The sequence below is a fragment of the Equus asinus genome, chromosome 5 (assembly GCF_041296235.1).
Source record: "Equus asinus isolate D_3611 breed Donkey chromosome 5, EquAss-T2T_v2, whole genome shotgun sequence".
Taxonomy (NCBI): Eukaryota; Metazoa; Chordata; class Mammalia; order Perissodactyla; family Equidae; genus Equus; species Equus asinus.
Window position 1 is genome coordinate 40,333,409 of NC_091794.1, and position 24,092 is coordinate 40,357,500.

Sequence of the window (24,092 nt, forward strand, 5' to 3'; positions counted from 1 at the left end):
AGCTCCAGGTGTTTCTGAACAAGGCAGTCCTTCTAAACGTACTTTAAGAAACCCTGCCCCAGGGGCTGGCCCTGTGGCCGAGGGGTCAAGTTCGTGCGCTCCGCTGCAGGCGGCCCAGTGTTTCATTGGTTCGAATCCTGGGTGCGGACATGGCACTGCTCATCTAAACCATGCTGAGGCAGCGTCTCACATCCCACAACGAAGAATATACAACTATGTACTGGGAGACTTTGGGGAGAATAGAGGGGAAAAAATAAAATCTTTAAAAAATTTTTTAAAAAGAAGAAAAAAGAAACCCTGCCCTAGGTTTTAGATCAGTGGTTCTTAAAGTGTGTCCCTGAACCATCGGCATTAGCATCAGCATCACCTAGGAACCCATTAGAAGTACAAATTCATGGCCCTCTACCCCAGAGATACTGAAATGGAAATAGTGAGGTGGGGCCCAGCAATAAGTGTCTTAACAGTCCTCCAGGTGATGCTAACGCTCACTCAGGTTTGAGAAGCTCTGACCTAGATGACTGAGTTTGTCAGGTAAGGAGGAGAGGATTCCAATGAAATAAATATCAAGTCCCATTTGCACACCTGGGATTCTGCATCACGTCTTACAGGGTGAGTAGCCTTTGGAAGCAACATAAACATTTTCGAGTACCTGCCAACAGGCTATTGTCAGTAAAAACCCACAAAACGAGGTAAATTTGCCACCAAAATCCAACCAAAAGATTGTTAAAGAGTGATCGGGACATGCCTAAGATAAAAACTAGCAACAAGAGCACAAATATTACTAACCTCAAAACAAAACTCTAATGGCAGACTCTAAGGCTGATTTTCCTGAAAATTTCTTATTCTCCCACTGCTGGGCACAAGCATTTACAGAGCTACTGGGAAAACATGCTCCTCCTCAGAAATCCCAACGAAGTCATGGCAACAACAACATTCACAAAGCACTGCGACGATCTTGAGGCATTTTCACATTTCATGCTTGGTATTACCCACTACCTGCCAGGGAAGGTAGGATGGAATTATCATCCTCGTATACAGATGAACATATTTGGTTCACCTACAAAACTTTTTAAAAGCTAAATGAATTGACAAAATTACCTAGCTAATAAGTGGCAGAGCCAGGATTAGAAGCCACACTTTAGACTCCCAATCCAGAGCCCTCTTCCCATGTACTGATTCCTATGACTACTCTGGGTCCTTGTCACAGGTCACATGACCACGAGGGTGCCTGAGCTGTTCTGGGTTAGCAAATGTGGCCCCTCCACATTCAAGTCCTCAACAACAGCAGCAAAGGTTGGGGGCAGGGGACAGTGATGATGACCTACTTTTGTAAAACTCATCCTGACATGATTAGAACGTGAACATTCATAATTATGTCCACAGCTGCACGGTGTCATAGATAATATAAATGTCATTCATATTTAATGCCAGAAACTTATGTTATTATTTGCTGTTCTTAGTTGTAGTTTTACCTTTTCAATTTTGTTTCTGCAGCCTAATATTAGAGTTAATCTCTATTTAAGAAATGTAAGCAAGTTGGTGGGAGGGGAGAAAGTCTTAGAAGACTGCACAGGGGCTGGGGAGTCCAATCTCAGATTCAGTATTTGCCTCGGATAATCCTTAAGTAGATAAGTGCATATTGAGAACACATATCCCAGAAATCTTTAATACTTGCACAAAACCCTCCATTTATAATTTAGTTCCCAAGTTTTCTCTGCAGAAAACATGTCAACACAGGGTGTAGGAAACCATGTATATATTATACTACCATTTGCATTAGAAATGGATAAAAATAAAAATAATATATTTGTATTTACTTGTATATACATAAAGGAACTCTGGGAAGATGCATAAGAAACTAATATTCCTGGTTTCCTGACTGTGGGGCTGGGAAAAGAGGACTGAGCAGATGAAACCCAGGGTAGAGAGAGGTTTCATTGTATAAGTTTTTATCTATTTTGATTTTGAAACATGTGAGTGTATCACACACTTAAAAACATTTTAAAAGATTCAATTGAGTCATTTTTAAAATTGAAAGCTGTATTATACCTTGAAATTTTGAACCACACAAAATTCCACATGAATTTAGGAATTATAGATTTTACTAGATTAACTATAAGGAACATCTAAATTAGTTAAGTCCTAGTTAAGAAGTCCTAGAACACACCCGAACCTTATAAATTTCTTTGACAAATCCTTTTTATAAACTCTTATCAAATTATGTTTTATACTTCCAACAAGACTGAATTGCCTTAAATCATTAAACTTTCCTCAGGGTTGATCGAATTTCCTATAATTGATAACCCCAATTTCTTGTCATTTTAATAAAAGGTATTTGCTTCAAACAATAATGGTGTACCTTAGCAATACTTTTCATAAAAATGTATACAAAAAACACTAAAAACTCTTTTTCAGGATACATGTCCTGAATTCAGTTCTAAAAATAGAATCAGTTTTATTATAGGTTCCTTTTACCAGACTTTTGAATCATTTCAAATGTTCTCTGAATTATCTCTATTTTCTCCATTTAAAATGTAGAAACATAAATTAGTATCCTCACAAGTCAAATGCCATTTCAAACATATTGGTTGTATACTAGCTTAACGGGAGAAAGTTCAGCATTAGACACCATAATAGCACATAAATTGGAAAGGTGAACAAGGGCCAGTCATTCTACACCAGGAGTTGAAGTCTAATCCTTGCATTGACATGAAGTCATTCAAAAATGTTAAGTAGGGAAGTAAAATGGTCAACTATATACTAAGAAAGGTCACTTGGGTTGCAGGGTGCGTAATGGAATGGGAATAGGCATCCCCAGCAGTTGTTAGATAGTTCAGATGCGAGTGTGAATTATGGAAGGGTCATGGGAATGACAAGGAGGAAACAGATGTGAGAGATTACTGGGAGGCAGCAGTAACAAGAATCAGTAACCAATTTGGACAAGGGAAGTACTTTGACCATCCAACTTCTGATGTGGGTAATGGAGTGGATGATGCCTATGAGAATGAAAAATGGAGGAGGAGCAGATTTGGGAGTGGATGAGGTGGAGAAATGTATTTTTTTATTTTGTTAATGCCACTTTTGAGATACTTGTCCTGATGTAGATGTCTGGTAAGTAGTTGGATATAAAGGTCTGGATTTCAAGAGAGAACCATGGGCTAAGAATATAGATTCACCAGACATCAGCAAAAAGGAAGTAAGCGAAGCTGGGGCAGGGAGACTGATGATGAAACAGGATCCTCTCTGAGATGAGTGACATGGGAAATAGTATGACAACAACATTGCTTCTCCAGAAATCGGTTGTGTGTAATTTTTAGCTGGTGAAAAAGGTTGATAATCCCAAAAATATTTTTTGAAAGCCATTTAAATAACACACCAGTAAACTTCTGAACAAATCAAAGGAAGAAGGTTGAAAGCACTTTTTAACTGAAATACCATTTAATAGAAATTAAAAGATCTAGCATGGGCAAGAGGCTCACTAATACATTTCCAAAATGTAATCTGTAGAATATTCTTTCTCTTCTGGAAATATACATATGATATTTTTATAATTTTAAAAAAATTATTGCATAAATTCAAACTCTAAGGAAAAAGTTTGACTGAGATGATTCTTTTCCTGGTGTCTCCAGAAAAGAGAGGTATAGCAAAGACCAGGCAAATGATGCCACCTTATTTTTTCCTGGCTGGGACATTGGGCCCCAATGCATATATTTTCTTCACCTCTAAAGGCCCGGACTTGAAATAAGCTTAATGATTTATTTTGTACCTTTAAGTTAAAACCTAAGCCAGAAGTGGCCTAAATTGCTAGCACCATGCCCTTTTCTAGGGTCCCATTTTGGTCTTGACTCTCTGTATCTTATCACTTGGCCTGAGGCCTCTAGAAAAACGAAAATATCCTCACCCTGTCTCTCCACCCAACCCAGAAACTGAGACTAATGAAAAAAAGCACTGTGGCACACTCGCTACCTTTGGAGCTCTGCCACCCTAATGAACCTACTGAGCTACAAGGCTCTGTGACTAATGGTTTTGCCTATTGGAGCCTCAAGCAAAGGGAGGCAGCCTGCACCCATAGGTGCCTCCTAGGGTTTTGGACTCCTTGCCTCCCTGACACAGACACTAGGTATATTCCTTCTGAAAAACAGCTATTAACTTGCCATTAGTATCTTGTCAAAACTGAACTTCTGACCCATGGAGGTCTTGTGACTGTCTGACCTAATATTCCCATTTTGAGGTTGAGTCAACTCAGACTTAATGTCAGATGGAAATGGTATATTCAAGCCTATTGCTGGCCTAGCCCTAGCTACATCTCAGCCACACATGCAAAAGTGCCAGCCATCCCTCTAGGGGAAACTTTCTTCCCATTCTGCCACCAGAAGCAACAACTGTAAACAACACTTTTTTTCCAGGGGTACCATATGTGTCCCCAGGACTGTACTTCTTGTGTGAAAGCCAAACATTAACTTGCCTCTCACACAAGGACTTGCATCTAAAGGTACAAGAGACTTTAAAATATTTAAAGAAATACCACTAATAGACGATGTAGCCCTCAGATGACTGAAGAGCTCTCTCCAAAATGAGACTTTCCTTAGTTGCTCTGAGGAGCTTCCAAAGGGATAACTGGCTCATTATTTACATTCACTCTGCAAGCAGTTTTTCCTATAATGGGAGTCATCCAGTTAGAAACCTGTTCCTGACTTTAGCTGAAGTGATCAATGATATCATCTTAGCTCTGTATGCAGATCAGCTTCAACTCATTGGCTAAGGTTGTTATGGGTAATAAAATTGCCCTGGATTTCCTCCTCGCAGGTCTAGGTAGAGTCTGTGCAATCATTAATATAACCTGCTATACCTGAATTAAGGCTAAGTAGAAAGGACAATATAAAAACTTAAGAAGAAAGTCACCTAGCTTTATAAGGCAAACCTTGATGGTTTATGGTATTGGTTGACTGTATTACTCCTTCTTGTAAATAAAGACACCGATAGCTCTTGTTTTGAACTATTTTTTCAAGGGTGTATGTGTAACGAACAGCCTTGGAAGACAGAGACAATGTCTCCCTCCGTAGCAAAGGGTAGACTTGTTCACTGCCCAGTTTTATAAAGATAATGTCTTCCTTTTGATGCAAAGCACAAATTTGTTTGTAGCCCACTATAAAAGATTTAGATTCCCTAAACTCAGGATTCCTCTACTATAATACACCCACTATGTGTGCAGGTGTCACCTGACTACCTGTGATATCACCCTGTGAGAAGTAGGGCTTGGTGAACTGGCACAAGAAAATGATGATACTCAGGCTACTGCTATTTCTGTAAGTAATAAACTATCCTTTCTCTTTGACTCTCAAGTTGCATGTTGTCTGCCATCATTCATGGGCAATGCAGACAAAGCTGAGAAACCCAGGAGAAAACAGCAACTAAGTGGAAAAGGAGAGGGTGAGCGGAGGTTTTTGCACTGTCAAGGAGCTGGGGAGACATAAATTAGTGTTCAGAGCTACAAAGGCAGTCAGAATTTGAAGGAAAAAGATCCCAGAGAGAAAGGAAGCTCAGAGGTGTGAGCCCAATAGTTTAAGCCATTTCTCTTCCCAATGGATTCACCAGTTAATAAGTGGCACAGGTCAAGAGCCAGAAAAGCAGAAAACAACATGGCTTCAAAAAGGCTGAAAAGTTAAGAAGAGTTTTCAGTAGTCTCACAGGGCTGGGGAAATAAAAACTTGCTTTTATGCTTTGCCTAGAAGAAAGGACCTTGGTTAAGATCCCAGACTTTCAGCTGGGACTCCTATAGAAGTCCACCCTAGGAGTAAGGATGAAGTGGAAATAACCTGACCTTACAAAGGCTGCAATCCAAACCCTAATCATCCCAGTAACATATTGATGTTAGTACAGTCAAAGTGATCTGTTCCTACTCTAAATGCCTACCAGAAACTAAAGAAAATTCCCTCTGGAAATCATCCAGAGACTCTGTAATTTTTAATACCAAGAGTAAGAATCAAAATTCAAAACTAGACAACAGAAACAGACCCATATATAATCCAGGTTTTAGTGTTATCAGACACAGAATTTAAAATAATTGTGATACATACGTTTAGGAAAATAAATGCCAAGATGGAAAATTTTACCAGAGAACTAACATCTCTATCAAATAATGAAATACTGGGGCTGGCCTGGTGGCATAGTAGTTAAGTTCGTGTGCTCCACTTCAGTGGCCCAGGCTTCACTGGTTAGGATCCTGGGCACGGATCTACACATCGCTCACCAAGCCATGCTGTGGCAGCATCCCACATAGAAGAACCAGAAAGACTTACAACTGGGAGACACAACTACATACTAGGACTTTGGGTAGGAAAAATAAAAGAGGCAGATTGGCAACAGATGTTAGCTCAGGGCCAATCTTCCTCACCACAAATAATAATAATAATAATCAAATACAATTTACAGAATTGAATAACAAAAGAACAAAAATTAGTAATACTATTAATAGTTTTAACAGAAGATTAGATATGGTTAAAGAGAGGATTTGTGATCTGAGGAATAAGTTAGTAAAAATATCCAGACTGGAAAAAAAATAGAAAATATGGAGAAAGTTTTAAGACACATATGGGACATGGTGAAAAGGTCTAGGATATCTGTAACTGGAGTACCAGAGAGGAGAGAAAGAGTATTGGAAAGAGGAACTATTTGAAAATATTATGATCAAGAATTTTCTAAAACAGAAGAAAGATGTCAACTATGATCTCCAAGTAGGATAAATACAAGGAATAGCATATCTGGGGACATCATATTAAACTTCTGTAAATAAAAAACAGAGAGAAAATCTTAATATCAGCCAGTGATAAAAGACACATTATCTTCAAAGAAGCAACAGTAAAATTGACAACTGTCTTTCCCACAGAAACAATGGAAGTCAGAAGAAAAGGGAATGACCACTAAGTGTTTAATGAAAATAATTGCCAAATGTTATGGACTAAATTGTGCCCCCACCCACCCACCCAAACTTCATATGTGGAAGTATTTGGAGAAAGGGCCCTTAAAGAGGTAATTAAGGTTAAATGACATCATGAGAGTGAGACCCTAATCTAATGGATAGTGTCCTAATACGCAGAAGAAGAGACACCAGAGATTCTCTGTCCACCATGCACACAGAGATAAGGCCATTTGAGCACACAGAAGGAAGGCAACAATTTGCAAGCCAGAAAGAAATTCCTCACCAGAAACCAACCCTGGTGGCACTTTGATCTTAGACTCACACCTCCACAACCATGAGAATACAGCTGATGAACACACCAACCTAGAATTCTACACCCAGCAAAAATTTCCTTCAAGATGAAGGTGAAATAAAGACATTTCCAGACAGACGTAAGTGACAGGATTCATCAGGAGAAGACCCATACTAAAAGAATCACTAAATGGAGTTCTTTAGGAAAAAGGATATTGCATCATCAGAAACACAGAAATACAAGAACTGAGGAACAATAGAAAAGGTAAATATGTGGGAAATTTTTAAAACATACTGACTGTAGAAAGCAATAAAAATAACACTGACTCATGGGGCCTAAAATACGTGCAGAATTCAAACACATGAAAATAATAACAGAAAAGGCAGGATAGGAATAGATGGAATTAAAGTATTGGAGTAATAACAAAAATGCTAATTTATACCCAGTGTGTGCATGTCTAGAGCAACCAGTAGAAAAATAGCAAAATATTTATAACCAAGAAGTAATTAGGGGAAAGAATGCAATAATAAAAACACACTTGACTAATCCAAATAAAAGCAAGAAAGAACAGGAAAGCAAACTGTGGCAGACATACCATTCCATAAAGCACATCTCAATACATCTTTTTTTTTAAAAAAAAAGATTGGCATCTGAGCTAATGACTGTTGCCCATCTTTTTTGTTTTTTTCCCTGCTTTTTCTCCCCAAATCCCCTCAGTACATAGTTGTATATTTTAGTTGTGGGTCCTTCTTGTTGTGCTATGTGGGATGCCGCCTCAGCATGGCCCAATGAGCAGTACCATGTCCACGTCCAGAATCCAAACCAGCGAACCCCCAGGCCACTGAAGCAGAGTGCACAAACCCAACCACTCGGCCACAGGGACGGCCCCTCAATACATCTTTAAGAATATAAGCCAACAATTATGTTCTCTTGGCCATACTAGGATGAAGCCAAAAATTAATGGCCAAAAAATTACTAGATAATTCCCAAATGTTGGGTAGTTAAACGATATACTTAGATAATAAATCATGAGCCAAATAAATGTCAAGGGAAATTATAAAATAGTTTGAAGTGAATTATGTTAAACAAACTAAGCATATAAAAATGTGAGCCAATTATTAAGCAGAGTAATTGTCAGTAAACTTTTTCTATAAAGGGCCAGAGAGTAAATATTTTAAGGCTTTGTGGACCATATAGTCTCTGTCACAACTACTCAGTTCTACTGCTATAGCACAAAAGCTGCCATAGAAAATATGTAAATGAATGAGCACAACTGCATTCAAATAAAACTTTATTTGCAAAAAAAAATGGTAACAGGCTGGATTTGGCCTACTTTGCTGAGCCCTGAACTAGAAGAAAAACTAAAATTTGAATGAGAGAGGAAATAAAGAGTACACTATCTTGCTTAGCAGTGAACCGTATTCATATAGTCTTACTACTGTAAATTCTAACTATTGACTTTAGCTAAAGTATAATTACAAGAGGAAGAGTCAGGGAGTGAACTCCCAACTATCAAGCAGGAAGTAAGTAGACTACCTAACTGATAAATCAAGAGATTAAAATAGAACATTTTGAAGAAACACCAGAAGAAATACTTAAAGTGTTTAAAGTGACTGGCTCTGGGCAGTGTGCCTGTAAAGAGAGAAGAGGAAAGAGAAGGCTGCTGTTCTTTGATACAAGACCATCAGTATTGCTATTTGAATTTTTAGCTATGCATACATATTACTTAAAACAAAAATAATTCTACATTATATAAATATGAGAGAGAGAGAGAAGAGATCATTACAATAAAAGCTCTGAAATTAATTAGGGCTCCCTGTGTCCACATTCCTTTGCATTGTGATAATTCCTTCCATTAAGAAGTGGAGTCTGGGGCTCCACACGGCCTGGTGGTTATGTTTGGCATGCTCCATGGACCTACACCACTCATCGGCGGCCACGCTGTGGCAGCAACCCACATACAAAATAGAGGGATACTGGCACAGATGTTAGCTCAGGACAAATCTTCTTCATCCAAAAAAAAAAGTTGAGTCTATTTCCCTACCCTCTTAATCTGAGTTGGCTTCATGCCTTGCTGTGATTGATAGAATACTGACGGGTCGAGACAGAAGGCACACAGAAGTTACTGGTCTAATTCTGAGATTCACCTGGCCACATGTTTTCAAGTACTCTTGCTCTGGGATAGGGAATTTTCCTTGATTACAATCTGGCAGTTGTTCCCTTATCTACTATTTCCTCAGTCCTTGCTCCACCTCCTAGGCTCTTGGCTCCACCACCTAATCATCTTTCCCTTTCTATTAGAAATGACCCATTTTGAAGCTCAATAGTTTTCTCAGAAAGAAAGAAAAAGAGATGTGCACATCCTCTGACCCAGCATTCATAAGAGAATATACCCAACAGACTTACTTATACAATATATAGAGAAATGTGTGTGTGTGTGTGTGAATGTGTATATTTGATTGCAATATTGTAACATCAAAAAACTAGAAACAATATAAATCAATCAATGAGGGGCTGGTTTAAATAATTATAGTTTCTAGAACATAACAGAAGCCTAATAAATATTTTTTAATAAACAAATGTCATATTGATACAAAGAAATACTTTGCAACTATTTGAAAGAATAAGGTAAATCTACATGTTCTAATATGTGGCCAATATGTGGCCACAGAGTGTTAAGTGAGAGTATAGAAGTTCTATGACAATATTTTTGTATCAAAAAAAGAACATGTATGTCTATTTATATGCATTTCTACATGCACAGAAAATATCTAAAACAATATACCCTACCATTAAGAGTGACTACTTCTGGGAATTGGGATTGAACCTAAAGGAAAATGTGTGGTGCTGGCAGGTGATTTTAATTTTGATTTTATATAAATCTATACTATTTGTCTTTAAAAAGTTTTTCACAGTTAGCAAGTATTACTTTAATATGTGTGTATACATACATATACACACATACACATGTACACACATTTTTTTCCTGAGGGAGATTCGCACTGAGCTAACATCTGTTGCTAAGTTCCTCTTTTTATATGTGAGTCACCACCACAATATGGCCACTCACAGACGAGTGGTGTAGGTTCACCCTGGGGAACCGAACCCAGGCTGCCGAAGCAGAGCATGCCAAACTTAACCACTTGGCCACCAGGGTTGGCCTGTATATATTTTTTTTTAGAGCATACCACACAGAAGAGCTACCAATACTGATCACAGGGGAATATCTGTTCTGTTCAGTCCCAGTTCTCTTTCCAATCCCTTAACCCTTTAATTTATTTATCCAACACTTCATTGAGTGTCAGGCACTGTACTAGGCCCTGGATATTCAATGGCAAACAAGACAGACCTGGCCTCTGCCCTCAAAGACCTTGCACTGTGGTCTGAGATAAACAAACAGGTGATCAGAATACAGCATATAACAAATGCTGTGATAGAGGGAAAAATGGTTTGCTCAGGGAGCATATAGAAAGGATAGGCTTATAGAATTCTATTTCTCTATTGCTCATTATAACTCAGCAAATTGGCATTCCAGTTTTATACATCACTGTCACAGCTTGGCTAAGATTGGCTCCTGAATGATAGGTCTGCTGCCAGTGTGCTAACCAACTCCTACTCTGGGGCTACATACCTGAGGGCCAAGGCCCACACCTCAATGAAGTGCCCTTGGTAATGAACTCCAACCAGAAGGGCTTCCTGCTGGCCAATCTATGCAGATAAAAATCAGAATTTTAGCAATCTGTGGTCAATGGTAAGGCTCTTAAAAATGGAGGAAGATTTCCAGATTACAGAGAGGAAAAAAAGTTTAGTCAAAAAATAAGAAGACATGAGGCAGCCCTGATGGCCTAGTGGTTAAAGTTCAGCATGCTCTGCTTCAGCAGCTCAGGTTCGGCTCCCAGGTGAGGAACGACACTACTTGTCTATCAGTAGCCATGCTGTGGAGGCGGCCCACATAGCAGAACTAGAAGGACTTATAACTACAATATACAAACTATGTACTGGGGCTTTGGGGAGGGAAAAAGAGAGAGAGAGGCAGATTGGCAACAGTTGTCAGCTCAGGGAGAATCTTTCCCAGAAAAAATAAAATAAGAAGACAGATACTCAGGAGAAAGGTGCGCCCTGTTATTTTTTTAAAAAATCATACATTCATTCAACAAATTAATTTTGAGTACCAACCATTGTCATATGCATGTGGATACAGCAGTGAACAAAAATCTATCTCGTGGTGTTCACATTGTAGTGGAGGGAGAGACAAAAAATAAGGAAGCAAACAATTCCCGCACATATCAGAAGTGACCAGGCACACAAAGGGGACCAGGAAGGACAGAAGCAAGCGTAGTGTTAGGCAGAATGAAATAGAAGGCCTCTGCATGAAGCCTGAGGGAGGTGAGGGCCACTAAGAGCTCTGCAACTGAGCTTTCCAAGAGTAAATTAGAAAATTATTTATATTTTAAGACATGCACTTAAACATAAACCTAGAATTATGTCATTAACCATATAACAGACAAGTTGACAGAGACCTCAAATGAATGACAGAACTAAGCCTTAAAATCTAGCATCTCCAAGAGGAAATCACTGACCATGAAAAATGGTGATAGAGCATTCATGAACTTAAACCCTAAGTTAATGGGAAAAGACCAGTTACTCAAATTGGTCTTTTTAGCTCTAAGACATTGTTTAGAGCAAAGTCTTTCCATATTACTCTTCCCATCTAGTAGACTCGCTAAATAAAGATAAGATCCGTTCACTCATCAAATGGAATGAGGTTCATTACAGTGCTTGCTAAGGAGCCTCCTAGGTGCGTCAGACCTTCCAGAACAGGGTTCCTTCCTCTCCTTTCACTCAATTTTAATTAAGCCAAATCTCACCACAAAGAAACACCTGATGTTTCTAAGAGGCCACGTAAAATGATGGGATAATAAGGCTGAAGGAAAGATTTAAAAAGCACACAAGCTTTTATAATAAAATCAAAACCATCTCTTTTAGAACAAAAAAGTTAAAGATAACCATTTAAATTGGCAATTAAAAGATCATATTTTTAGCTTAGCTAAAAGGAACAAAGATGAATGAAAGGAAATAATTCACTAAGACTTTAAAAGGCAAGTATTCTTGCAAAAAGAAAAAAAAATCAAATTTAAAGTCCAGCAATTTTCAGTGGGACAAAGAATAGGTGGTGCAATTTTTAATGCATATTCTAAAACTAATCATTAATATCTAGTCATGAATTTAAATCTATGTGTAAATTTCATATAACATTAAAGAATAGTGTGAAGTTTTAGCATTCATTAAGCAAAAGCATAGATTAAAAGGTCCCAGTCCAAATTTACTGAGGCAGAACCTCTGGTGGCCCAAAGCAGCTTTTAGGAACCACTGCTATAAGACACCAAGTTAAACACATACCACACTCAATCTACGAATAGTTTAAAATTAATCATTTTAAAACATTTTAAACATTTCACAAATATTCATTAGAAAGCAAGCACACCAGAAATTGCTCCTTGCAGAGTTAACTATGAATAATATTATTGCATGTTTAGATTCTCAAAACATTTCTCATGCTGGTGTAATGTTTAACAGATAAGAATCCCAGGCTTAGAAAAATTAAGGAATCCTCTGAGGGTGTCTCAGTTGACAAGATGCAGAGCAGGCTCCCAAACCATGGCATCTCATGCCAAGTCCATGGCATTTTCTATTGCAAGACATGGTTCCCATGGAGAGGGCAAGGCAATGAAGCCATACACAGGTGAGGGGCCCTGGAAAGCAGCGTCCTCCGATATCACTCTCCCTTTCCCGCTGACTGGGTTTGAAGCATGTTTCTTTTGGCAAATATCTTTCTAGGGATCTCATTCCTTCTATAGATTATGAGTGCATTCAGTTATTCATTCACGCTATCTTCTTTTTAATTTCCTCAGAATCCTACCTAATATTCTGAACAGAGGAAAAGTTCAGCAGATATATGTGGGCTAGACCAATTATTTATGAGAATAAGTTGTCACGAAAAGTGGGACGATGCTTCATCTATTTACCCCTGGTATGGCAAACCTAGATGCCCCATTCCAAAATTTCTGTGAAGCTTTTGTATTCTTCTGGTTAACACATCAAGGGTTCCCAGACTTGAGTGTGCATCAGAATCACATGGGAGCTTATTAAAAATGCAAACCCTTGGGGTCCCCTCAAATCTACTGAAACAGAACCCCTGGTGTCCTTGAACCAGCTTTCGGGAACCACTGCTGTAAGACAGCAATGGAAATACACAAAGCATTTTTTTTTTAACTAAGCTGGTCTGTTTTTAGGTTCTAATGTGTTCAGATTGAGAAACTAACACAATTTAAAAAAATCAAAACAGATCTAGGTAGGTGGAGGCATACTGTCCTTGACTGGAACCAGACAGAAAATATAAAGTGTTAAAGGAGACAACTGTGTCTACCCACGGGGTGGTGGAACTACGCCCGAGTAGACATCAATAGTCCTAGATTCTGGAGTCTGCTCTGCCCCTGTGCAAGTCAAAACACTACTGCCAGTCTGTTTCTCTTGTTCCTGTGACTCTACTGTTTCTTTCTGACCACTCCTTCTTAGTCTCCTTTGCATTTTGTTTCCCTCTGTTTGTCCTTTAAATGTGACTGTCCTTTAGAGTTCTGTCCTCAGTTACTCTCTGAACTATACACACTAAACTTGGCTCATTTCATGAGAGTCACGTCTTGAATGACCATCTACATGCCAAGGTCTCCCAAATCTGCATCTTCACCGCTGTGCTCAGCTCCCCTCTAATGTAGAAGACCACTGGGCTGTGCAGGTGACCCTAGACTTAGAGAGCTGACAGACACCTTACACAGCCTTTCCTCATCTTCAACCTATTTCCCACCAGTTAAGGTGGAGTACTTTTAACTTTTCACTATTCCTCTCAGGAATATCTACCTTTAAAGAGTTGATAAAGCCAGATTACCAGCAATAGAAAAGTGGTTAAGTAAATTATGATACCTGTATTTAATGGAGCATTACACAGCCATATAAAATGGTAGTTTTGAAAACTATACAGAAATATGGGGAAATAGAGTATGTTGTCACAAAAGACAATACTAAATTTTATCTCTATTATGATTGCAATGATGTAAAAAGGTCAAATGCATTTGGACTAAGACTGGAAGGGAATATGAAAAATGACAGTTTTTTGTTATGTGGAATTCTGAGTGTTTTTTCCCAGTAAGAGATTTCATTAATGTTATTATATCATTTATGCAAATATATAGTTGACATATGATAATCTTAATTTGTATGGTTATTCTACTCTTCATAACAAGCTTGTGGAGCTAAATAATAATATAACAGCTACTTGTTGATTTTGTAAACAATAAGATGTCATAAAGCAACCCAAACCACTCTTATAAAATATGTTTGCTATATCAATATACTTTGGAAATAAAACCACATCTATCTGCCCAGATCTCAGAACCCTTGGCCAGAAGTAGCACCATCTTCTACACCAGTATATGATTATGCTTAAGAGATAAATGGGATTATTATAACTACTTTGGAAATGGGGAAACTGAGGAACAGAAAGATTTTGGGACTTACTCAAAGGCTAAGCACAAGTCAGAATGAATTTATAACTCATTGATACTTACTTGACTAACCATACGAATGTATTTCAGATTTCTATACCAACTGTTCTTCACTTTTGATATACAGTATAATTTGCCAAGTAAAGGGAACATTGTATTATCTTGATTCATTGACTTTATATCTTATAACATGCTCCTTCTTTCTATTTGCTTAGCAGATTTTTTTAAATTCTCAGATACTCATTTATACATGATGGATGACTTTCAAAGACAACATTGTAAATAGAATCTTTGATTTCAGGTGCTCAATTTACATGTAAAATAACAAAATTGAAATTGAAGTGCAGTTATACATATTTTCACTTATTTTCCTACTCAATAGAATAATGACCCCTTTAGTAAGCTAATTCTGATATTGTTATGACTACAGTTTACTGAGCTTTATAAAATGACAAAAAAAAAGTAAATTACTACTAAGAATCTGTTCAACATGTAATGCAATTCTAAACCAGAGTTCTTTTGCATTACTTGGTCTATTGAATTTGGGTTTCAAAGAAAGGAAAACCAAAGCAGAGGTATGGCTAATCTACCTTAGATAGTAGCACACTGTCATTTAAAAATAACATTATTCTGACTAGCATTTAGCCCATTCTAACCTTGTTACTTCATATACGCTAGCTAAAGTAGTCAACCACAAGATTCCCTCTGTAAACACATAAGAGCTCTGAAAATTCAGGAAGTAATGGTTTCTTTGACCATTTTTCAAACTCTAAAGAGTTACAGACTTAAGAATGAGAGACATTTTATTCCCCTTTGCGTTAAGTTGACAGTTTCCAACTCTTGTCAATAAACTTATTTCGCATACCCCACATCCCTCCTTTTTTCCCTAAGGACCTAAGTCTTGGGAAGTTCTGCAGAGGGGTATGTTTTTTAACTCAAAGTATTTGGGAATGTTTGGAAACACCATCCACCAATAGTTTTCTGAATGACCTTCAAATTCAAAGGCCCAAATTCCAATCCCTTCTCGATCAAAGCCACAACAATGAACCTTGTTTTACTCTTCTCTAGCACGAATACTACAGGTAAAGTTCATTTTACCCTCTAGATGAAAAGCACAAACTGGTAACTTTCAGGCTGCATCCAGGCCACCAATCTGTTTTGGTTGGCCCACACAAAGTTTTTAAGAATTAAGCCAACTTATAAAAATCAGTTACATTCACATAAAAGTCCAGATACCCAGTTTTCTTTGAAAGATTGGAAACTTTGGCAACCCAGGGCCTGAATTCCTATGTGGTAATAATTCAGCTGATGGGGAAAAGTGGCGGCCTCCTTTACACAGCGGTGAGTCTCCAATTGACCATAGTCCCTGCCAACAGACTCCCAAATCCTATGGTGTCCCTGACACCACGATCCCTGATAAACCCAGCTCACTTCACATAATTTTGCTACCTGCCTGGTTTCTGTAGGCATTTGAATTTCTGATCTCTTCTGATAAGACATTTTTTATTTTATTTCACTAGTATATATTGCATATCCACTGAATGAAAGGCTCTTTGGGGAAGTAGTGAGGAACAGCAGCTTAAAAGTCCATGACGTCAGGGAACTTAAACTCCAACAGCAGAGACTGAAATGGACACAGAGTGATAATGCAAGGTGCTTAGCACCAAATCCCATATAATGGTCTAAGGCAGCATCATCCAATAGAATTGTAATGTGAGCCACAAATGTAATTTTAAATGATCTAGTAGCCACATTGAAAAGTTTTTTTAAAAGGTGAAATAAACTTAATAGTATGTTTTTTGTAAACCAATATAACCAAAGTCTTATCATTTCAACATAGAATCAATATAAAAAACTACTAATCAGACCTTTGCATCCTGTTTTCTGTACAAAGTCTTCGCATCCAGTATCTTATTTATATTTAACAGCACATCTCAATTTGAACTAGCCACATTTCAAGTGCTCAAGAGTCACATGTGGCTGGTGGCTACTGTATTGGACAACACAGGTCTAAAGTAATGATATAAAAGCCCAGAGATAGGGCTGGCCCCATGGTCAAGTGGTTAAGTTCGTGCGCTCCGCTGCAGGCGGCCCAGTGTTTCATCGGTTCGAATCCTGGGCGTGGACATGGCACTGCTCATCAAACCACGCTGAGGCAGCGACCCACAGCCACAACTAGAAGGACCCACAATGAAGAATATGCAACTATGTACCGGGGGACTTTGGGGAGAAAAAAAAAAAAGGAAAAAAATAAAATCTTTAAAAAAAAAAAAAAGCCCAGAGATAGCAGCAACTCATTTCACTGGAGAAATCAAAGAAGTCTTCATGGTGAAAGTACCACTGGAAAATAAATAAGATGCTGATCAGTGGAGATGGGGCAGGTTGGGAAGGTTTTCATAATGTATTTAAAATAAAGTGACATGTCTACTTCGGGAATTAGAGGAAGTCAGACAGCAGGAGACAAAAGACAAGGGGGAAGCAGAAGGTTAAGATGAAAAGGGATGGAAAGGGATGTTTGAACGAGCTTATCGAGGACATTGTCAATTCTACTAAGGAGGTAAGATTTTATTCTCTGGGTAATAGGGAGCCACCAAGACATTTTGAGCAGGAAAGCGGTTTCTCAGATATATGTTTTAGGATGACAGATATACAATACTGGACTAATGTAACTCAAACCAAATTAGTTAGGTCTGAATTCATGCAAATAGGGTTAGAGTAGAAGGATGGAGGCTCCAGAAGGTTGATATCAGCTAATACAAAGAATAATTTTCTAAATTGTCAGTATCACCCAAAGAACTATGTGCTGCTCTAGGAGGTTGTAAATCCGACTTTGGGGATGTAGAAGCAGATGCTAGATAATGACTCTTCAGGAATCAGGCAAAGTAAAGGAGCTCTTTTGTCCCCTGCAATGCACAGATAGCACCCCTACGCTCAATTCCCTTTGAGCAAGCTGTAACTTCATGCCCTTCTCTTCCATTCAAGACAGCATATTGGAATGCAAGGGAGAGAGAGTGCTATTATTACTGAGATAACCTTGAGTCTGTTCTAATTTATTTTTTAAAAGAAAATAAATCACTCTCAACCTTGGTTACTTTACTATTGGGGGCGGTTAGATGAAGAACATTTTATTCTCTTGGCAGCTGGTATGAGAATTTCTCTTAGTGAGAGAATTGCCTTTGTTGGGAAAATGCTTTAGTAGCCCCACTTAGGTTAGGGGAGTCCTGCAGAGCAGGAATGTCACCTGAGCCCAAGGATTCAGAGAAGAGGGTAAAACTACATGGCATGAGACAGAGCAATTTGTTTGCTCTTAAGAGGGAAGGAGTGGCAGAAAAGAAAGTCAGGATAGGGATGAAAGAACAGAGAGCTAGTGAAATTGTTGGGAGACTGAAGTCCTCAAATATTCAATCAAGTTACAAACTCAGGAAATGCTTAGTATGAGTGGATTTGGGGGGGTAAACCAGTAGAGGCGCTGAATTTTGCATCCAGGTGGGCAAAAAACAAAACAGAAAACATTTGCTGTTGCAAAACATTAAACCAGAGGAAGCCTCAAGAAAATAGCTCTTAGGAATGTAAAGAAATTACAGGGATCCCTGGGAACAGGGATTCAAGTCACATTAACTTAGGATGCCAGGGGCAATGAGATACCACTGATCACCTTAGTAATGTTACATTAGTCCACATTGTATATAGTAGAGCTCACAACTGTCTCCACACACAGGGCCGTCAGATGACCGTGACTGAAAACAGCCATTAGAGAAGGTAGTCAGTCCTAGACTGCAGACTGGCAAAGACCACCTTGTGGACCCTCTCATCCCTGACTTGGTATGACAATAACTGTTTTAAGTGGCCACACCTCAAATGCTCCAAACCATATCAGTTGGATTTAATCTGTGCTCCTCCAAGGGAAATCTGATGAGATGGTGTGCCAGAGGGACCTCAGGGTGCCAGACAATACCACACCTCCAGCAGCACCCATTTTGTTTGATGGTAAACCTTGTCATTTTTAAATATGCATGGATATATTATTTAATTATTATTATATTATTATTTATTATTAGACTATAAAAATAAGCATTTAATTTTAAGCTAAAACCTAGAGACTTCAAGGCATGGCATACTTTGATCATTCCATGCTTCCTCACCAGATCACAGGCATATGTGCTTCACTGTCCACAGCTGTATGGAGACTCCAGTGGACAAGTCTGGGAAGCGCTGATCTAAACCACACCAAAGGCTTGCTCAAGTGGAACCTTGAAGATCAACTGTCAAATTACCGCTATCTGGAAGTTGCCTTTGATTTTACGCCAGTTTCTAAGCAGCCTTGGGGACCCATCTCGTAAGCAGCATAAATCAGCTTCATTATCATCATCACATTGCATTTAAGAGCTCACACAAATGCAGACATCTGTCTACAAGCATCATGTAAAACTAGATAAATATAGATGCTACCTGCTGTCTGGAGCTCACAGGCTGTGTGCTACAACCTAGCTGTGGAATCACATTTAGTAGGACATACAAAACAGGCCCCTGAATCTCAAAATGAGTAAAGCAAAATTCCAAGTAGACTGCAGTTGTGCTGTTGACCGTGTGACCTGTTGACTGGAATGACAGCCGAGAAGAGAATCAGTCTAGCACGATGGCCAAAAGCAAGAGCCCTGCAACCAGACTCTATGGGGGTGAATCCTGGCTCTGCCAGTTCTCAGCAATACGACCTGGGGCCAGTCATTTAAGCACTCTGTTTCTCAGTTTCCTATTATGTGAAATGGAGAAACTAATCATTCCTGCTCCACCATGTTTTGAGAAAAGTTAAATAAGATAATAACTGTAAAGCACTTATCCAAGGGCCTGGCACAGAGTACATGTTCAATAAACGTCTCCTCTCTCTCTCTCTTTCCCCCACCTCTAACTGAAATGGTTGGACAACACACATGTGTGTGTCCTGGACACTCTGCTTTGGCTGAAGGCTACCTGCAGAAATCAAAATGCTCTCAGCATAATTAGGTTGCCCTGTAATGCAAGGCATGCTGTAACAGCACTATAATAAAGGTAACAAAGTACTCAGAGAATGTTAACCTGAGTGCAGGTCTCATTCATCCTTGTACCCTCAGCACGTTACCCAGTGTCCAGCACAAAAGCAATGTTCAATAAATGACTGGAAAAGAAACAAATGGTTTACAGGAAAGAGGTAGGCAGAGCTAGGAAAGACTTTGGAGGAAGGCTTGGTAATGCAGGAGGAATCTCAGGACGGTTTGAAAAAGGAATAAGAGGCTGTAAGTCAAGGAGAAAAAAAAACGAATCAGGGATATGGAGAGAAAGTAAAGACAGGAGAGGTAGGCTTGTCACACATACTACAGCCTTGATGTCAAAAGAATTTCAAAATATGAAAAAGAATCCTCATTGACCTTGTTGTTGACCAAGGGTGAAAGAGAAAACCCCTTGTCAAACTCCAGATTCAGGAAAACCTCCACAGGCAAGAGACAGAGCCTTAGACTTGGCCAATGTCTGGACTTATGGGAGAGAATAGAAAATGTTCTAATCAAAGGACCTCTCTCATTCTAGGCTGAAGCCCACCTGAGCTACCTGGAATGCTCTCAAGGTTTCACACTTTCTCTTGCCTCAGGACCTTGCAATGAATGTCTTTTCCTTTTCCAGATTCCTCCAATCTTCCACCCCTCCTTGCCCTCCCCCACTCCACCTGCCTAACTCCCATTTGTCATAAAGAACTCAGGCACAGGTGAGCCTCTCTGGAAAGCCTTACCTGCCTCTCAGCACCCAAATCTGGGGTCAGGACCCACCCACTCGTATTTCTACAGCAATCCACACTCACCCCTACGTTGCAATTGCAATTGCCTGTTTATTTGGGTAGCTTTCCCCATCACTGTAAGCTCCTCAAGGAAGGCATTATATTTATTGTGAAATGTTTGATAAATTAATAACTGGAAAGAAAGTTGAAAGTCCCCCAAATTACAAAGTATACAGATTGAAATAATACCATATATGTCATTTGGGCAAACTTTTTAACCCATCTCTGGCTGAAGCCATTTAAAAACTAATGAATAATGTATCACCCAATTAGTAATACATTATCAGTTCAAATATAGCTTCCATTAGAGCATGGGTTAAAAACTAATGTGCTTCATCTTCCCTACTCACACACATAAGACCTATGGGATCCCAATTCCAGCCTCTCAAGGAAGTTTACAGACACAGTTTCCTTTCATTCTTAACAAAAGCAATTGATTTTGCACCTATCAAGTTGCCAGAAAGAGAAAACCTTAATTAAATACATTGTTAGGATGTGAGGAAACAGGCCACCTAATACACAATTGGTGGAAAGGTAAATAACTCAAAATGCACATACATTTTCCCATCCTGCAAATTTATCAACAAGATATACTCCATGCATGCAAAATAGAGTATACCAGGTTGTTCACTATTGCATTTTTTGGCTATTTTTTTATTGTGGTAAAATATACATAACATAAAATTTACCATTTAAACCATTTTTAAGCACATGTACAATTCAGTGGCATTAAGCACATTTACATTGTTGTACAACCAGCACCACTGTCTATTTCCAGAAGTTTTTCACCTTCTCAAACAGAAACCTTGTACCATTATACAATAACTCCCCATTTCCCACTCGCCACAGCCCCTGCTAACCACTATTCTTTCTGTCTCTAGGAATTTGCCTACCCTCGAAAGTTCATTTAAGTGGAATCATGCAATACATGTCCTTTTGTGTTTGACTTATTTCACTTAGAATAATGTTTTCAAGGTTCATTTATCTTGTAGCATGTATCAGAATTCCCTTCCTTTTTTAAGGCTGAATAATTATTCCATTGTATGTATATACCACATTTTGTTTATCCATTTATGGATATTTGCGTTGTTTCCATCTTTTGGCTATTGTGAATACTACTACTATGAACATCAGTACACAAGTATCTGTTTGAGTCCCTGCTTTCAATTCTTTTCATTATATACCTAGAAGTGGAATTGCTGGGTCATATGGCAATTCTATGTTTAACTTTTTGAGGAACCATCAAACTGTTTTCCACAGCGACTGCACCATTTTACATTCTTACAAGCAATGCACAGGTTTCTTGCATCTTTATAAGAACAACAGACTGGAATAAACTAAATATTTACCAATAGTCAACTTATTAAATAATTTATGGTGCATCCTCACAATGGAATACCATACAACCAGAAAAAGAGAATGGGGACTCCTTTTTCATATGAATAAGGCAAGAGTTTTAACATGTATTAGGTGAAAAAGCAAGATGCAGAACAGTTGGTAAGTTATGGTACCATTTACGTAAAAGAGAAGAAAAAATATTTATACATACAAATTTGCTTGGAAAAATATAAAATATCTCTGGAAGGATACAGAAGAAATTAATCACATTTGTTGCTTCTCAGAAGAGGAACTAAGCGACGGGAGGTCCAGGCGAGACAAAGAGTTTTCGCTGTATAACATTTTATACTTTTTGAATTTTGAAGTATATGATTATATGATCTATTTGACTATTAAATTTTAACAAATAAATAAAATGCATTGGATTTTCTGAGCAAAATACATTTCACCCTTCTTCACTCTGAAGGTGCACACCACCACCCTTAGAAGGAGGAAAGGAGAGTGTCCCGCCTGTTGCAGCATCACAGGCATCTCAGAAAAGATGCTCCACGTCTTTTACTCCACATCTACTCCCCTCATTTTCCCTGTTTTCTAAAACGAGCATTTGAGCCTCAAATTTAATCTGCTTCATCAAGATCCTTCTTCTTTACCACCCCCACACACCCATAGAAGAAGGATGACCTCAAAATTATTTGGTGAAAGCCATAATTCCACTCCTAACCTCTGCCAATAACTTCCCCTAAAAAGTGAAGACACAGAATGAAAATGTCAATCAAACACGGAAAATAAAGCTCTTTCCTAATATGGTAAAATCACAGCATTAAAGAGCTTGGGAAATTATAAAAGTGAATCCATCATTCTATCTTTGAAATGCTCTACTATCTATATGTGTCTGTGACGCCAATGTCTTTTTAGCACTCTAGACTGGGAAATGAGGATAATGTCTTTTTGATATCTTTGAGTAATCCCAGAAAAGCATAGTAGCCCATCATTATAGAGAAGATGAAAAGAATGGTAGAAAGAATAAAAAGTCAAATGCTTGTCTTTCCACTATCTAACTACAACGCCAGTTCAACAAATATATATTTTTTAAATGGTTACTTCCCAGGGTCCTATTTAAGTTAATGCAGCAATACTCCCAATTTGTGCTCCCTAGTTAACTGCTCCTAGTCCTTGAGGACTACAATTAGTTACGTACGCTTTTAGTCATTTGCCTTTTTGCATCTTTCTTGATAATCCACAGTTGATAATCACAAGATTCAAGCTGAGGTAAAATATTGTCAGTATTTTTAAGCACCATTTGGCCGAAAACATTGCTTGGGGACACACACACACACATGCACATATGCTGATGAGTCACAGGCAGATTGTAGCATGTTATTTTGAGACTTCCCTGCCCACCATAATACTGCCACACATCTGGCCCATCTTCAAAATGGTGACTCGCTGGAGCTGTGTTCATGCTACTCTCCAAGGCCGGGTGACACTAATGCGAAAGTAGTATATTCCTTCCAGCTCCCTACTTCCAGAGTTTACACAGGAAACATGAAAAAAAATATTTAAATAAAAGCCAATGTGGAAAACACATGCTTTCATAATCTTAAATAGACTTTAAATTATTTATTTGTTCAATGAATTTAATTGATGTAGAAATATTAATGCAGTTATTTGGAAAACTGTATATTTATAGATTTTAATGCTATAGCTTAAAGTTTTAACGAAAAGGGTAGGTGGTAACAATCAGAAAAAAATGTAATTGAACATTTTTTGTAGTAAAATATATGCAATAAAGATTTAAGTGGTGCCCAATAGTGAAAAGTTTGCTGTTGATATACTCAGCCGGTGTTCAGCCAAAATTTGCTCTACATATTTTCATATCAAGAGTGTTATCTAAACCAGCAGAAAATAATACATTTATAGCTCCTCAGTATTTCTATTCTATTCACCTGGAATATTTGATTTTAAAGGTTTTTATTTTCTCCCAATAAAATAATTTTTAGTTATAGAATGTCAGTAAACAAATGACAAAATATGATTTATATTTGATGAAAGTTAATTCTCTTATTCTCCATTGTTATGAATTGTTATTTATATAACCAAACCTTGCTTTTAAAGGTACGTATAACTTAAAGCATAATTTTTAAATTGATCATACATATAAATGTAAATGAATGTTAACAT

The 24,092-nt window shown here is 38.2% G+C and overlaps 1 long non-coding RNA gene across 2 annotated transcripts in view; it reads right to left on the reverse strand.

Annotated features, from left to right (window-relative positions):
- Nucleotides 1-24,092, reverse strand: part of LOC106829323 (uncharacterized) — a 561,255-nt gene that overhangs the window by 494,288 nt on the left and 42,875 nt on the right. The gene's annotated exons all lie outside the window — the stretch shown is intronic.